General features: G+C 57.2%; 1 pseudogene; it reads left to right on the top strand.

Moving 5' to 3' along the window:
* The first annotated feature begins 881 nt into the window (after positions 1 to 881).
* Positions 882 to 5,035, top strand: LOC130265959 (histone H3-like centromeric protein A; annotated as a pseudogene).
* The last annotated feature ends 298 nt before the right edge of the window (positions 5,036 to 5,333 follow it).

The raw sequence follows: 5,333 nt of genomic DNA, 5'->3' as shown, positions 1-5,333 counted from the left end.
TCCTCCCTCCCATGGGAACAGGAATGGGGTCGGGATCGGCCTCAGGAACAGGAAGGGGAGCGGGATCAGGATCGGGATCGGCTGCAGTCCCACAGGGACAGGAGCAGGGAGCAGGGACAGGGCAGGAGTGGGGACGGGACCAGAGGCAGCAGCTGTCCCGCAGGGACAGGAGCGGGGAGCTGAATCGGGAGCAAAGACAGAAGCAGGAATGGGGACAGGGTAAAACTTTCTCTGAAGGATTTATTCATCACAGTCTAGTGTTAGAAACTGGGAGGTTTGATGGTGTCAAATTGGGGGTGTAATGGCCCACTTGGACAACTGAGGGGCAGCTGGGTGACCTGGGTGGACAACTAGGGGCAACTAGGAGGCTTGATGGTGTCAAATGAGTGGTATGGTGGGCCACTGGGAAGATTTGGGGTAAACTGGGAGGTCTGTGAGGCAATGCCCTCAAGAGCCAGAGCCCACCTGGGTCACCATGGGTTCACTTATTTCCCAATCTGCTCCTCCCAGGGGATTTCATGGACAGTTGTAACCCTTGACTAACCCCCGCTGGATAAAGGAAGCACAGGGAGCTGCTGGGACCATGGTTGGACCAACTGAAGACACACTGGAGCAACTGGAAGATGCTGGAATCATGCTGGGTTCGTACTGGGAGTGTCTGAAGCCACACTGGGGGCAACTGGTATCACACTGGGAGTGACTGGGATCATGGTGGGATCATTCTGGTAGGAACAGGAATTGACTGGGACCATTGGGGTGTAACAGGGACCATACTAGGAGTCGTTGTGATCACACTGGGGGTGACTGGAAAGCACTAGAATCATACGGCAGGAGACTGGAATCATACTGAGATCACTCTGGGAATAACTGGAACCACACGCATGACCGGGAGCACCGGGAACCACCCGGGCAGTGACTGGGATCACACTAGGACGAGAGACTGTCCCGGGAGCAGCGAGGGGCGGGGCGCCGGGGGCGGCGCCATGCAGATTTATTCTAATGACCGCACGGCCACCTTGGAGAAAGTGACGTCACGAGCGAGGAGGTCTGAACGGCGCGGCGGTGGCGTGTCAGGGGCGTGACGTCACGGGCGGGGAGCGGGAGGGAGAGGCTCGGGGGGACCGGGGGGGTGGTGTGAGGGGCCCGGGCACCGGGTCCGCCCCGACCCAGCCTTCCCCGGCCGCCAGGTCCCTCCAGCCCCGCCGGCGCCCGGACTCGCCGTGACCCCACTGCCCGAGCATGCCCCGCCCGAAGCCCACCCTGAGACGGCGCAGGCCGCCCCCAGCGCCCCCGCCGCGGGCACGCAGTCAGTGCGGGCCGGGGACTCCCCCTGTAGACACCCCTATGCACCTCCCACATCGAGCCCCCCTCCAGAGCACTCCTAGGGACCCCGCTGTAGCGCTCCCTTTATGGACCCTCCCCCGCGCCAGCCTGTGCCCTATATACCCCTATACGTTCCCATCACCTATAGCCACCCCACACGCCCTGTCCCCTATAGCTCCCTATACCCTGTTCCCTATAACCTCTATAGTCCCTGTCCCCTATAGCCCCCCTATACCCTGTTCCCTATAACCCCCATAATCCCTGTCCCCTATAGCTCCCCTATATCGACCATCACTGTAGCTCCCTATAGATCCCTCACACCTGCAATGTCCTTCCCAGACTTTATAGACCCCTTATAACCCCTACAGCTCCCCCTGTGTCCTCCAGGCCAAATAGATCCTTTGAAGTCCCCACAGAGCCCCATTCAGTTCCCCCCCCCCCCGGACGCCGCCTGGGTCAGCGGGCATTGCAGGAGATCCACAAGTGCCAGAGCAGCACCCGCCTGCTGCCTTCGCTCACCTGGTGAGAACCCCCCACATCCCAAAATGAGCACTCCTGCACCCTAAAATCCACAGACACCCCGATTTCCCCTATGGAGCCTCCCCAGCATTCCCTATGGACTCCCAAAATCCCCTGGGACCACACAGATCATGTCAGATACCCAAAAAATCTACTTTGGGATCCCCAAATCCCTCCAAGACCCTCCCCCAGATCCACTCCAGGACCTCCAACATTCTCTGGGATCTCCCAAACCACTTTGGGTGCCCTCTCCTGGCACCCCCAAATCCATCCCAAGACACCCCAGATCAACCCTTTTGGACCCTGCAAACCTTTCCCAGAGCCTTCAAATCCACCCTGGGACCCTTCAGCTCCCCACAGGACTCCCCCAGATATCTACTGGAACCCTTCAAACAATCCCTAGGACCGCTTTAAATCCAACCCCCAAATCCATCCTGGGACCCCTGATATCCAACCTGAAGCCCTCCAACCGTCCCTTGGACCCTATCCCGAACTCCCATTGGGACCCTCCAACCTCCTCCAGACTCACCAAATTACCCCCAGAGCCCCAAATCACCCCCTGGGACTCCTCAGGACCACCCCCTTCCCCAGGGCCCCCCTCAACCCTTTTCCAGCCCTCCCCATATTCTTGTCCTCCCCATCCTCGAGACATGGTGGGCTTGTCCTCCCCCAACATCCTTGCATATCCCCCAATGTCCTTCTGTGGTTGAAGACACCCTTGTGTCCCACCACCTTCAGAGTCTGCATGGGTTGGGTGTTCCCTGTGCCCCTCCCCTCGTGCTGGCACTGTCCCCCTTGTCCCACTGGGGTGTCCCCAGTGCTCTCATATCCCCTCCATGTTGTCCTGATGTCCCCCCGTCACGGTGATCCCGATGCCCTCATGTGCCCCCGTCGCTGCCGCAGGTGCGGGAGCTCTGCCTGCTCTTCACCCGGGGGGCTGGATTACCGCTGGCAGCGCATGGCCCTGCTGGCACTGCAGGAGGTAGGGGTCGGGGGGCCCAGCGTGGTGCAGGGGGGTCACACAGGGGCTGGAGGGGTCCTATAGCTGTTGTGGGGGTGTCCAGGGGGCTTAGGGGGATGGGGAGGGAATGGAGGGGGATCTCATGGGTGCTGAGAAGATTTCCATGGGGATTGGGGAAGGGGGTCTGGGGGTGCTGCAGGGGGGTCTGTGGGTGCTGGGGATGTCTCTGGTGGGCTGGGGAGATCCAGGAATGTCTTCGGGTGCTTGAATGGGGCTGAGAGGTTTGTTGGAGGTGTCTGATGGGAGCTGAGGGATATTCTAGGGGGTTTATGGGTTCTGGGACAGGGTTCCATGGATGTTGAGAGGGTCTCTGGGAGACCTCTGGATGCTGGAGTGGGTCCCATATTTCCAGGATTTGTCAGGGAATGGGGATGGGTCACTGGGTGTTGGTCCCCCCTCACACATTTACAGGGCAGGGTGTTTTGGTTCCCCTAGCCACCCGTGGGTGGATTTGGAGGGACCCTGGCCCCTGGGGCTGTGTTTTGGGGGAGTCACTGCTCCCGGGGGGAACTGTGGGGGTTGGGGCATGCTGGGGCCCTTGGGGACCCCTCCCCCCCCGTTTTTGGGACACAGGCGACAGAGGCCTTTGGCATGCGGCTGATGGAAGATAGGTACCTGTGCTCGCTGCACGCCCACCGAGTCACCCTGTACCCCAAGGATCTGCAGCTGGCCTGGCGCCTGTGGGGACTTAAGGAGTGGGGGGGCATGTGAATGGGGACACCCCAAGCCCCTGTACAGAGACCCCTGTGCCAGGACCCGCACACTAGGGCTCTCTCCTGACAGTCTCACACCCCTAATCTCACTGGGACCTCCTATGGGACCATCATACTGAGAACTCTCCATAGAGTCCCTCAAGGTGGGGCCCTATCCTGACACGCCTAATCTGAATTGGGATCCACCTCCCCAAGGCCCCCCACATGGACCCAGTCCAAAGACTCCCCCCATTGGATCCCAAACAACCCCTTCAGGGACCCATCCCAGGGTGGAGGTCTCTTTCCTTAGTCCAGCACCACTCAGATTACTGAGGACCCCTACCCATGATCCATCCCCCTGGGATACTCTCACAGTCCCAGGGGAACCTACCCAGGACCTCCACCCTATTGGGAACCTTCTCAGTTCTGCTGCACCCCAATAATTAATAAATATTTGTGACCCCTCGGTGCTGTTGCTGGGGAGGATGCCAGGGATTTGGGATTGAGGGAGGAATTCTGGAGGGGAGGAGAACCCCCAGGAAGTGGGGCTCTGGGAGTATTTTGGGTGAGGGCACCTGGGATGGAAGGTGCCCAGGAAGGTCCTGGGTCCTAAGAGATTCCATTTATCATGGTGGTGGGGGTGCTGTTCCTGCTGCTGCGCCTGCGCCCAAGGGACCCCAGGACAGACCGGACAGTGCCAACTCTGCCCTGGGACCCCCAACCCCTCCAACCTGCCCATCCCTGCCATCCTTGGGGTACCCTCTGAACCCCCCAAACCTCAGGGACCCCAAATGTGCCCAATTTTGGGATCTCCTCAGCCCTCTTTTTACCCCAGACATGCTGGTGCTGAGCTTAGTGGGGAATATTTTTGTTACTGAACCTTCAAAGAAAGTTACCAACTCAAATTGTGGATGGGAAGGAAAATTGCTTTGACTAAAGCCCACTCTCTATCGACTCTATAAGCAGCAGTACATGTGATGATGAGGAAATCACATTACAACCCCTAATTAAAGATGAAACCTTCAATGGTAGAGTCTGCAAAGTCTCATTAAAACAGTGCAGTACACAGCAGCCAAGATAGCAAAGTTCCAGGAAAAGTATAGAAGACTTAATAGGAATCGGAAACTGGATATGTTTGGAGAGTGCCTCTGGCAGGGGTGATTGAATCATTTGTCTGAGGTAGATGCCCAAGGCTTCTGGGGGCCAAAAGTATGTTTAATGGTGGGTGATCAGAGAAAACTGTGGTCTTTAACTCATAGTGCCGCCTGTTGGGCAGGAGGTTGGATCAATTAGAGGAGTGATTTGCTTAGGATTGAGACATAGATCATGGGACTGAGAGTGTACAGAAGGCAGCATGTTTGCAACTCATGAATGACAGATGTTCCAGGACAGCCCTCACCTACATCACTGGCTATCCAAGTATGTGGCTCCCATGGTTGGAGTTTTGCTGGACATGATAAAACACTGCAGCAGAATTACAGGATCACTTGAGGCAAGTGTTAACCCCACAGAGAGGAAGACAAGGGAAAAGACCCTTAATGTGGGGAGAGAGGTCTTAGGGGCTAATTAGCTATGGCAGAAGGATGGGTTTCACTGAACAAATAGTAACCAGAACAACAAACAGGAGATTGAAATGGCAGCAAGGAAGCAGAATGCCCAAAAGGGAGCAGGGTCCCAGTGCCTAATGGAATGCAGTGTGAGCCAAAGGCTTGCGGCAAGAATTTCTCGGAAAGTGATAAATTATACACTGATGTTCTGAAGAATGTAGTGCCTGGAGA

The sequence above is a fragment of the Oenanthe melanoleuca genome, unplaced genomic scaffold, assembly GCF_029582105.1.
Source record: "Oenanthe melanoleuca isolate GR-GAL-2019-014 unplaced genomic scaffold, OMel1.0 S001, whole genome shotgun sequence".
Classification (NCBI taxonomy): domain Eukaryota; kingdom Metazoa; phylum Chordata; class Aves; order Passeriformes; family Muscicapidae; genus Oenanthe; species Oenanthe melanoleuca.
Note: the sequence above shows the minus strand (reverse complement) of the source record. Positions and strands in the feature narration are given on the sequence as shown.